The following is a 13,064-nucleotide window of genomic DNA, read 5'->3' on the forward strand; positions in this document are numbered from 1 at the left end:
TTATATTTCTTATATTTCTTCTAAACATACATTAGAAATTGAGATATAACCACAGAAAATATAGACCAATTATGCCATTTTAAGGAACTTTTGGGCCAAACTCCATTTACCACCTGACCTCCCAAAACCTATAGACTGCAGTTGTGCTCAGTTAAACCAGGAATCCGTGTTAGTTCAGAATCAGTGTCAGTCACTGAATATTCTGTGCATTTGGCTCTTCTCTGGGCACAATTACCCTAGTTCCAGATGCTTTTGGAGAAAGCTAGCTGGAAGGTTTACAGAATGTTTGTGCAACAATGTTCCAGACTTCTTCCTCGAGTTTATTCAAAGTTCCCTTTTCCAGATTGCCTCCTAGAAATTCTCATGAATCACTGACTCTTTGATAATGAAACTGTTAGATCTCTTTGCATAAAAATAATTCTTAGAGATTCATTTTTAGGTTCCATTTCCTTTGGTGCCAAGTACAAATGCTAAGTTAGTCACAGCCAAGGATCACTGTGGATTGGGTCATTCTGGTTGCCATCCTGGTTCTGAAACCTATTTACATAACTACCCCACTTTGCAGTGCTCAATGCTGGTGGTGGCCAGGTGGGTGTAATTACCCAAGAACATTCCAGAGGCACGGTGACAGAGGCCTCTGCCCCCTCAAAGTTCATCATCTCCATTAAAATCATAAAGTCAATTTCAAGGCATCACCTACCAACTGTATCTTTGGCTTCCAAAGGACAGAAATGCCAGCCTTTCTTAATGATGCTAGCCTCACTGAAAAGTGTTAATTCCCATTGCCTTGATGAAGAGAGCATTTTGCTTGCCCTCAGGAAATGCCAAGTGGGTTGTACATGCAAAGTTTATTCTAAAGTATTTCTATTTCTGTAACTCTTCAGGCTCATTTTAGACTATATCAAAGAGTCTTTGTTATCACAACTTATTTACTAGGTAATAAAATAAACTCTAGGTGGCCAAAAGCAATTTTCTAAAGTTATTTTAAGAAGCTCACAGAGTCTCAAGGAATATGAATCCTTCATGAGGATTTGCCAAATCATGTTGCCAGATTTAGCAAATTAAAATACAGGGCACCCAATAAAGTTGAATTTCCGATGGACAACAGATGCATCTTTTCTGAAAAGTAAAAGTAATATAATATTTGGGGCATGTGGAGAGTAAGAAATTATTATTTATACGAAAGTCAAATTTACCTGGGCATCCTGCACTTTAACCAGCAGCCCAACCAAGCACGCGTAAGGTTTGCTAATTACAGCATATGTCACTGTTTCTAGGCACATATAATACAAATTAAAAGCCAAAACCTCCACTATTGTCTCCCTCGAAGAACCAGATGGATTTTACAATGCACTTGTTAGAAGATTTATTCTCTTCTATTACTCACTGCTGAATCTGTTTTGTTAGTTCATCTGGCGGTGGACCCGAAGTTATATGCATGAATCCCAGTTTTATGGGAGCCTGGCAATGCAAGTTTTCTGTTTTCTGCCTTGGGAAGATAAGATTCACAAACTGGACGATTAACAAAAGAGAGAGGGTGTTCAAAGGCAAAGGGTAGCTAAACAAGTGAATGTCAACCACACTCTGCACCTGGGAGTTGGAAATGTGAGTCTAGATACATTAGTCCATGAGGTGCAATGAGAGTGAAACATTTGGAACTCAGATATCTTAAAGTTAAATAAGAAGTAATTGATGGTAAAATAATAATTCAAGTATCTCTTTCCTAATTCTCCCACATTGGCAAATTATTCACTATTCATGGATTGTCAGCTTTCTCCATTTTAGATTATTCAATGAAAAAAAATATTATACCAACTCGCTGGAAGTAATTTCCTAATAAAGAACCAATTAAGTCTTTAAATGTGTTATTTTCTTCCGAATATTCAAACTCTTTTTCTAACTGACTTTATTTTTAGATAAAGAGAATGAGTTATATAATTATAGGAAATTCCCGGGCTCTTCCATTTTATCTTTGCATAGTGCAGGAATGGTAGCATCTATGGAGCTTTTCAAAGCAAGCCTAGAGCATTTGACATTTAGAGATTTGAGTCACAACTATTAGCTCACTGCGGCATTGCATTGGAATGTTGTACATCATTCAGGCAATTCACTTCTATAGTGTCTTATACTGAAAGTGGTTTTGCTTAGAAATGAAAGTAAAATGTCTTCTAATTGTGCCCAAATCAAATATTGGCTGCGTGGTTGTTTGAGAGATACACAATTTGGGTTTAAAATATAACTAGATGTTATAAAAATCAGAAAGTATCTCAGATCTAACTATACTTTAAGCAGATAAGAATATGAAATATTAGAAACAAAATGTGGAAAGAAGTGTGATCACTCAAAGTAGAAATGCATTCACAGAATAAACTGTTAGAAAATGAAAGTATTAATGAGATCAAATCTTTTCTTTATGTCTGAAACACTGTTTGAAACAGAAGTTGGAGAATAATATTGAGACTGTAAAGTGTGGCTCAACAAAACAGATTTGTTGATTATTATTAAAACATATATGATGGATAGATGGTAAACAAAAATGCCCTCACTCTTACCCTGTTGTGCCAACATCTCCTGCAATGTGAAGCCATCAAAAGCTGGAGTCCATTTCCCCACCTCATTGAATCCAGGCTGACCTTGGACTTGCTTTGGAAAAAACAACAAAGCTGAAATGGCACTCATCTTGGTCCAAATCCATTAAGAGATATGGCACATTTCTGTTCATTTTCTTGGGTCTGTGCCACCTTTGAGCAAGCCTGGGCTATCCTGCTGGAGAATGAGAGATCGTGTAGACCAGAGATGGGTCATCTCAACTGAAATAATTTTAGAGCAAACAACCCTCAACTTTCCAACCTGCCGACTTGTACAATTGTGTGAGAGTTTAAAGATACATACATTAGATTGTTTAATATTTTGTTACATCTCACTGATTCTCTGTGTATTTTATTTTTCAGTCTTTTTTTTCTGTTTTCCATTTTGTAGATACCATTTCTATGTTTTCAAATTCACTAATATTGTGCAGTGTCTGATCTCCTCTTGATCCTATGTATTTTCACCTGGGCTATTCTATTTTTCATCTCTAATAGTTTGATCTGGATCTTTTTATATCTTCTGCTTCTTCCCTTAGCATGCTCATGCTTTCCTTTATTTACTTGAAAATACAGAATACATTTATAATAGCTTTTGTATCATTCCTATTTGAAATTCCATCATCTGTGTCAAATCCAGTTCTATTTCTATTGACTGATGTTTCTTCTCATCATGAGTCATATTTTCTGATTTTTCATGCTTCTTAATTTTATTGAATGCAACTGAGAATTTTATGTTTTTGGTGTTGGAGGTGTGTGTGTGTGTGTATTTCTTTAAGTGTTTTGAGTCATAATTCCGTGATGCACTTACTTGGGTATAATTTGATCCATTATTTCCAGGCTTGTTTCTAAGCTTTCTTAGGCAGTTCCAAAATAGCATTTCATAAAGAGTGAATTATGCATCAGTACTAAAGGAATTCCCTTCTGAAATCTTTACCAATGCCCCTTGTTTCAGGAGATATTTCTGCTCTGGCTGGAACACAAATTATTCCTGGGCCTGAGCCACATCCTCCTCTATACCTCTCCTGGTTTCAGGGCATTTTCCCACATACATACACGTATTAATACTCAAGTGAAGACTTGAGAGGAATTCTCTTAGTTCTATGCTCTCTTTGTGTGCAACTCTCCTTCTGGCTTCTGCTCCATTAATTCTGGACCACTTGACTTCCACAAATTCAGACACTCTCACTTTCATGCAAGGAGATTGTTGGTTTCTATTTGGGTATGCCCTTCCTACATTTCCATACTGGGCACATGCAGAGCTCACTACGTTTGTTTTTCTTTTTGCAGGGATTACTATCTTCCATGACTTGCTGTGCGGTATCTGAAAATTATTATTTCATATATTTTGTATTTTGTTTTGTTTTGTCTTGTTCTCTTTTTAAGGCATGGGGGTAAGTTTGATTTTTTAAGCTTCATCATGATCAAGTGGAAGTCCCTTTTATTCATTTTTCTTTTTTTTTTAAATTTTTTAATATTTATTTATTTTTGAGAGAGAGGGAGAGAGAGCAAGAGAGAGCGAGAGAGAATCTGAAGCAGTCTCCAGGCTCTGAGCTGTCAGCACATGGGGCCCGAACCTGCAAACCACAAAATCATGACCTGAGCCGAAGTTGGCCACTCAACCAACTGAGCCACCCAGGCACCTCCATTCATCTTGATTTTAATAGATTCACTTACTTGACAAATGATCATCAATTATAATTCGTGAAGCAGGTTGTCTCATTTTCCAATCAACCTAAATAGTAATTTCCTTGACAGCAATGACATTTGTTCACTACAGTATATAACAAGGTTATTGTTGTGGGCAACGTTAACACTTGCCACTATAAAATGGAAAAGCTTGGTGGAAGTCATTTATGGCACCTGGAATCAACAAAAGGCTTGGATAATTAGCAGAATTCAAGGAAACCCTGACAGCTTGGTTTCAGGCCCATATGCAAGTCGGCTCTATGTGATATTCCATGGTTGTAGGAGGGACAGAAGAGTAAGAAACTGGCTAGATTGGCTTCTGAAGTGGAAACATTCAGTGACAGGAAAATCTAAGAATGTCCTTCTCTTCACGCTTTTCATAGATTGGGTTACTTATGTAATAGAATTAAGTTGGGTGCTGGGTGGATAGCTTATATGTCCTGAATGAAAGAACAATGAAGGGATATAAGGCCTTATTTCACTACTCTTCAGAAATTCTTCTTAAATTAACAGCTAATATTCCATTTTATAACTTTAATCCAACTAATTGAAACAAACAAAAAAAAAGTTTTTTTTTTTCTTTTATATGACAGCCCATGACAAATTTAAAGGTTATCTCCCTGGAGTTTTTAACATTCTTATCCAAGATCAGAAAGTATTAAAGATAATAAACAACATGCCATATTTAAGCTTGATGGACGTTTGCTGTGCTGCTGTTTTGTCACTGATATTTTTAAATACTATTTAATGGTGTTTTTAAGAGAGCTAGATGGTATTTCCTTTGACAATTGAGATTGCTGGGGGAGGTGAAATGACCCACCTGAGATCATATAGTTGATAAGCAAAACTGAGATTAAGCCTCATTTCTTTTTTACTTCAAATCCAGCATTTCTAAAACACTTCTTTATATAATGACTGCTCTTCATGTTGAATATACTTTTTAAAATTAACATTACTTGAAGTATAATACAGAGGAATAATCACTCAATGCATTATTTTATAAATCACTCGTAGTGATGAAAATTTTCAGAGTAAAATACATTGCTTTTAAGTATACAGTGTAGATCACAAAGTTCTGACTAAATCTCTACAGCCAAATAACCACTATGTCAATCAACATGTAGACTATTTCCATTGTTACAACAAAATCACTCTTATCTCCAGTAGTCGACACCCCCTCCCCGCTTCCTGGTCCTTGGCAATGAATAATATGCTTTATTTCTTTTTTTTAATGCTTATTTTTGTTTATTTTGAGAGAGAGAGTGTGTGTGCCCAATGGGGGAGGGGTACAGGGAGGGAGAGAGAGAATCCCAAGCAGGCTCTGTGCTCTCAGTGTAGAGCCTGATGCAGGCCTCAGTCTCAGGAATGGTGACATCATGACCCGAGCCGAAATGAAGAGTTGGACACTGCCAACTGAGCCACCCAGGCGCCCCTGATTTATTTCTTTATAGTTATACTTTTTCCAGAATATCATGTAAATGGAGTCACACATTCAAACCCTGATGCCTTCAACAGTGAATTCTTCCAAACTTTAAAAAGGAAATAATACACAAGACGTTAAATGAAAGCATACTGAAATAAACTACAAAGTAATATATTGAAATAGAATAAGGCATCATGACTAAGTAGATTTATTAATAAATTGCAAATTTTGTCTACATTCAAAATACCAACCAGTGTATCATCATCAACCAATGATCATATAATCATTTTGATAGACACAGGAAAAATTAGACAACACAGAGAATCCTGCATACTTAAAAATATCACCACAAACAACAACTATAAGAAATGTTGGAACAACTTTAGAAATTAGTAATGGGATAAAAGAAAATGTTTTATCTTAATAAAAGAGTACCTACAAAAGGGCTGGGCAAGAATGAATCCCTGTGTGGGATAATATTCTTTCTTTCTTCCTTTCTCTTTTTTAGTTTCATATTTTTATTCAAATTCCAGTTAGCTAACATACCATGTAGTATTAGTTTCAGGTGTAGAATTTTGTGATTCATCACTTACATACAACATCCAGTGCTCATCACAGATGTACTCCTTAATACCCATCACCCATTTAACCCATCCCTCTGCCCACCTCTCCTTTGGTAACCATCCAGTTCTTCATACATAAGAGTCTGTTTTAGGGTTTGCCTCTCCCCCCCGCCTCCATGTTTATTTATTTTGTTTCCTAAATTCCACATATGAGTAAAATCATTAGGTATTTGTCTTTCTCTGAGTGACTTATTTCATTTAGCATAATACTGTCTAGATCAACCTACATTATTGCAAATGGCAATATTTCATTCTTTTTGATGACTAATAGTCCATTATGTATATATACCATCTCTTCTTTATTCATTCATCAATTGATGGACATTTAGGCTCTTTCCATAGTTTGGCTATTGTTGATAATGCTGCTATAAATATCAAGGTGAATCTATCTCTTTGAACCAGTATTTTTGTATCTTTTGGGTAAATACCTCAGAGTACAATTGCTGGGCCATTGGGTAGTTCTATTTTTAAAGTGTTGAGGAACTTACATTCTGTTTTCCCAAGTGGCTGCATGAGTTTGCATTCCTACCAACAGTGTAAGAGGGTTCCCCTTTCTCGATATCTTCGCCAATATCTGTTGTTTCCTGGTTTGATTTGTATTTGCTTAATGATGAGTGATGTTGAACATCTTTTCATATGTCTGTTAGCCATCTGTATGTCTTCTTTGGGAAAATGTTTATTCACGTCTTCTTTCCATTTTTTAACTGGATTATTTGTTTTTTGGGTGTTGATTTTTATAAGTTATTTATAGATTTTTGGATACTAACCCTTTATCAGATATGTCATTTGCAAATACCTTCTCCCATTCCCAAGGTTGTCTTTTAGTTTTTGTTGATTGTTCCCTTCACTGTGCAGAAAATTCTTATCTTGATGAAGTCCCAATAGTTCATTTTTGCTTGAACATTTATTGGAAGAACTACATTCTAAATTTTATTGAAAAGTCTAGGAAGTGCATTAAGGCAGTAAAGAAAATAAATTCAAAGAATTTTGAAAGTGAAATAAAACTCATTATTTTTAGATGACATGGTTGTATCTACGAAAAAATAGTATTAATCAATTAATTTCAAAATATTTCTATTATAAAAATAACATAAAAAACTTACATCCACTTATCAGAAACAACTAGTAATATAATTTTTTTTAATTTGTAGCAAGAATTACTATCAAACTTAACTCACTGTGTTAGAGATGTTTGCAGTGTTAGCAAAAGACTTGCCCATCATGTAGCATACTACCTACACTTGTAAGTTCATTGTCCAACCAGCAGCCTCAACTCCAAGCTCTAATAATTACAGCAGTAACTAAATTTTTTAGAATGATAATTCTTCTAAAGACTACCTTATCTAACAACAGAACACACATCTGTCCCAAGATCAAATAGCCCATTTCCCAAGATAAACCACATTCTGGGCCATAACACACTTCAACAAATTTAACAGAATAGAAATAATGCCATGTCTGCTTTCAGATCACAGTGGATAAAACTAGAAATAAATAATATAAAGATACTTTAAGATCCCAAACACATGGAGATTAAACAGCACACCTTTAAACAACACATGGGTCAAAGTAAAACATCTCAAAACGTATTTTAAAATACTGAACAAAATGAAAATAAAAACATATCTTATCAAAATTTGGGGAATCCTTCAAAAGGAGTGTTTAGAGGACAATGAATAGCATTGAATGCATATATTAAAAAAAAAAAAAAAAAAAAAAGAGCAAGGGGCACCTGGGTCGCTCAGTTGGTTGAACGGCTGACTCAGTTTCTGCTAAGGTCATGATTCCAGGGCCGTGGGATTGAGCCCCACATCAGGCACTGAGCATGGAGCCTGCTTAAGATTCTCTCTCTCTGGGGAATGTGGGTGGTTCAGTCAGTTAAGCATCTGGCTCTTGATTTCAGCTCAGGTCATTATCTTACTGTTCATGAGATCAAGCCCCACATTGGTCTCTGTGTTGATAGTGTGGGGCTTGCTTGGAATTCTCTCTCTCCCTTTTGCTCTGCCCACCCCCTCAAAATAAATAAATAAACATTAAAAAAAAAGAAGGAAGATCTAAAACCAACAATCCACTTTCATTTTAGGAAACTAGTAGAAGAAAAGGAAGTTAAATCCTAAGTAAACAAAAGCAAAGAAATAATAAGAATTGGAGCAAAAAAATTTATGAAATTAAAAACGAGTTAATCAATACAGTAAACCAATAAAACAAAACACTTCTTGTTCAAAAAAAATTATAAGCCTCTAGCCAGACTAATTCAGAAAAAAGAATGAGGACACAAATTGCTAATATCAGAAATGAAAGAGGCAACATAACTACAGATCTTATGGACATTAAAAGAATAATAATGAAATGCTGTGAATAACTCTACATCCACAAATTTGATTGCCTAAACAACATGAACCATTCATTGAAAGACACAACCTACCTGAACTCACACAAGAAGAAATAGACAATATGAATAAGCCTACATCCATTAAAGAGATTGAATAAAAAATTAACAACCTTCCAAAACAGCAAGTACCAGACCCTGATAGGTTCACTGGTGAATTCTATCACACATTTAAGGGGTGGGGAATACCAGTCCTCTATCATTTCTTTCAGAAAATAGAAACAGGGGAAATACTTCTTCATGCATTCTCTGAGGCCAACATTACCCTGAAACCAAAATTGAAGACATTACAAGAAAATTACACACCAATACCTCTCTTGAACAGAGATATAAAATCTTTAATAAAATACTGGAAAATTGAATCCAGCAACATATAAAAAGAGTCATGCACTAGGACCACGTGAGATATATCACAGGTATGCAAGTCTTTTTCAACATTCAAAAATCAATTAATGTATTCTATCACCTCAACAGGCTATAAAAATCACATGAGCATATTTATAGAAGAAAAATAAAAACATTTGACAAAATCTAACATTTATTCATGATTAAAAACTTTCAGTAAACTAGGAAGAGAGGGGAATTTCTTCAACTTGATTAAAAACATCTACAAAAAAGCCTACAGCTAACATCATATTAAATGAGAGTGAAGCTTTTCCACTAAGATCAAGTACATCCCCTCTCGCCACTCCTTTTCAAAATCGTACTGGAAATTCTAGCTATTTCAATAAGACAAGACAAGGGAATAAAAGACGCAAAGATTGGGAAGCAAAAAAACCTCATTGTTTGCAGACAACAGAATTGCCTATATAAACAATCTGTAAGAATCACCAGAAAACTCCTAGAACTAATGTGCAATTATAATAAGATTGCAGAATACGTGGCTAATACACAAAAGTCAATCACTTCCCATATACTAGCAGTGTGTACGTAGAATTTGAAATTAAAAGCACAATACCATTTGAATTTCCACTAAAAAATGAGATAGATATAAATCCAACAAACATGCAGGTAAAAACGTATATGAGGACAAACTCTGATGAATAAAATCAAAGGAGAACTACATAAATGGAAAGATACTCCATGTTCACGGACAGGAAGACACAATACTGTCAAGATGTCACTTCTTTCCCAATTGATCTCTAAATTCAAAGAAACCTTGATCAAAATCTCAGCAAGTTATTTTGTGGATATTGACAAACTGATTCTAAGTTTTATAGAGAGAGGCAAAAGACACAGAATAGTTAACACAATATTGAAAGAGGTAAATAAATTTGGAAGATTCATACTTCCTGACTTTAAGAAAAAAGAATAAAAGTAAATTAATCAAGATGTGTGATATTAGTAAAAGAATAAGCAAATATACCAATGGAACAGAGGAGAGACAAGAAATAGACCCACACAGATATAATCTGCTGATTTTTGACAAAGGAGCAAAATAAATAAAATGAATACAAAATATCTTTTCAAATAATAGTGTGAGAACAAGTGGACATCCACATGCAAAAAAAAGTTAATCTAGACATAGACTTTACACCCTTCACAAAAATTAACTCAAAATGGATCCCAGACCTAAATGTAAAATGCAAACCTATAAAACTCTTAGTAGATAAGATAGGAAAAAATCCAGGTAACTTGGGTACAATGATGCCTTTTCAGATATAACACCAAAGGCACAATCCATGAAAGGCAAGGTTGATAAAATTCATTAAAATTCATTAAATTTCATTAAAATTTAAAACTTTTTCTCCATGGGGGTGTCCTGGGTAGCTCAGTCTGTTGAGCATCCAATTCTTGGCTTCGGCTCAGATCATGATCCCAGGGTCTTGGGATGGAGCCCCATGTTGGGCTCTGCCATGAACATGGAACCTCCCTGGGGGTTCTCTCTCTCTCTCTCCCTCTGCTCTCTCCCCGTGCTCGCACTGTCTTTCTAAAACAAACAAACAGAAAAATCTTTATTGTGAGTGACAATGTCAAGAGAATGAGAAGACAAGCCATGAACTGCGGGATAAATATTTGCAAAAGATGTATCTGATAAAGGTCAGTTATCCAAAATATGCAAAGAACTCATAAAAATCAACAGTGAAAAAAAGGCCAAATACTTTAATAGACACCTGACCAAAGAAGCCATAAAGATGGCAAATAAATATATGAAAAGATGCTCCATATCACATGCTGCTAGGGAAACAGGAATTAAAACAATGAGATACGACTACACATTTATTAGAATGGCCAATACCAAATGCTGGTGAGGATGTGGGCAACAGGAACTCATTCATTTCTGGTGAGAATGGAAAATGATATCACAGACTTATCACCAAACTGTGGAAAGACAGTTTAGTGAATTCTTACAAAACTAAGCGTACAATTAATACATGTAATTCAACAATTGTGCTCCATGTGTTTACTCACTACACATCCACACGTAGACTGTAGGCAGATGTTTATATAAAATACCTTTATTTAAAATTGCCAAGACTTGGAATCAGACAAGATGTCCCTCAGTAGCTCAATGCATAGATAAAAAAGTGATACCTCCAGAAAATGGAATATTATTTAGCACTAAAAAGAAATGAGCTATCAAGCCACGCAAAGACATGGAGAATTCTTAAATGTGTGTTACTAAGTGAAAGAAGCCAATCTGAAAAGGCCATCTACTGTATGATTTGAACGTATGACGTTCTGGAAAAGGCAAAACCATGGAGACATTAAAAAGCACAGTGGTTGCCAGGGAGCTTGGGAGGAGGGAGGGATCTATAAGCAGAGTCCATAGAACTTTTAGGACAGTGAAATACTCTATATGATACGATAATGATATATATATATATATATATATATATATATATATATATATCATTATACATTTTTTAAAACCTATAGTCTATACAACACTAAGAAGTGAACTGTAATATAAACTACAGACTTTGGGTAATTATGATGTGTCAACGCAGGTTCATCAGTTGTATCATACCACTCCCATGGGGGATGTTGATATACGGGAGGCTATGCATGTGTGAGGGAAAGAGGTATATGGGAAATCTCTATACCTTCTGTTCAATTTTGCTGTGTACCTTAAACTGCTCTAAAAAATCACCGTAATTAAAAAAATAATAATTCTTTTAATGGCACCTAAGCTTATTACATAGATAGAAATAAATCTGAAAACTCAACACATAATTTGAAAGAATTAAATTAGCCCGAGATAAATCAAAGGCTATTATACAATGGATTGGAAAACTGGGTGTTGTAAAGATACCAATATTCCGAAATAAATACTTATAAATGGATATTTTGAACTCTAACTCACTTGACCTTATATTTCAGTACGGTTACAGACTCTAAAAGTAGTCTAGAGTTGGAATTCAAATACCTAGACTCATTTGTTTTTGAAATATGTAAAGAAATATCACCTATGACTAGATCCTTCCAGGTTTTTTTTAATAGATGTGAAGGATGATATACCTTGCCCGCATTAATAAACAGACAGAAAAAAAAATTTTTCATTCAATTATTTGAACTACCTCTGTATTATACCCAAAAGTTACATGGTGACCTATCATCAAAAATTATTTTTAATGAAGTCTCCACTGACAAATCAATTTGATCTTCCATCAATATTGTTCAAATCAGAAATTGAAAACTTATTTGCGAAAGGATTTCTTACACGTTTGTCTGAATCATTCATTTTCTCAACACCTACATCAATATTGTGAATTGTTCCTGTGTTGCCTCGGAGATTTTTACATCCCAACACAATCTACTATAATAAATTAAAAGTAGATTAGAGGTTTTCCATTGTTTTGTGAAGTGTGAGAAAGGTGATTTTTAAAGGGGAGATGAAAAATGCGAATCTGCATAATGATGTAGGCCCTCAAAGAGAAGTTGCAGGCAAAATTGTATCTAGAAGATGTAAATATGAGTACTGAATCTTTCGCTACTATTTGTATCCCTGAAGCTCCTGGAATGTTTTTATGCTTTCCCAGGTGGAAACATATGCTAGTTTTATGCCCACTGCTCTTACATAAACTTCTGCTGCTGCTTTCCTTAGACACCTCACTTCAGCTCACTGAAATAATCAGGATCTCATAGTCGGCATGGGATTTCCTCCCATCAATACTTAATTCACCTGAAGCCTGAACAAAATTTTGTCTTGAGATGACAGAATAGGCATGTTGAGACTTTGGAATTGTTTTCAGCCGTCAGATACTATTAAAAAGGCCCTACCTTCAATAGGCAAAACCTGCTCAATATATAAATAAAAACAGGAAAGGTTTCCCTAAAGTTCAAAGTTGGAGAATATATTCTATGCATATACTCATAATGATTTTCAGGTATATTGATAATTTTTTTAATGT

The 13,064-nt window shown here is 34.8% G+C and overlaps 1 non-coding gene across 1 annotated transcript; it reads right to left on the bottom strand.

Annotated features, from left to right (window-relative positions):
- Positions 1 to 7,463: 7,463 nt before the first annotated feature.
- LOC128776821 (small nucleolar RNA SNORA62/SNORA6 family) lies at positions 7,464 to 7,616 on the bottom strand. Its single transcript, XR_008421981.1, has one exon. It is a non-coding gene; the product is annotated as a small nucleolar RNA SNORA62/SNORA6 family (small nucleolar RNA).
- Positions 7,617 to 13,064: the final 5,448 nt, after the last annotated feature.

Source organism: Panthera pardus, unplaced genomic scaffold (genome assembly GCF_024362965.1).
Source record: "Panthera pardus isolate Hobbes unplaced genomic scaffold, ASM2436296v1 HiC_scaffold_13, whole genome shotgun sequence".
Taxonomy (NCBI): domain Eukaryota; kingdom Metazoa; phylum Chordata; class Mammalia; order Carnivora; family Felidae; genus Panthera; species Panthera pardus.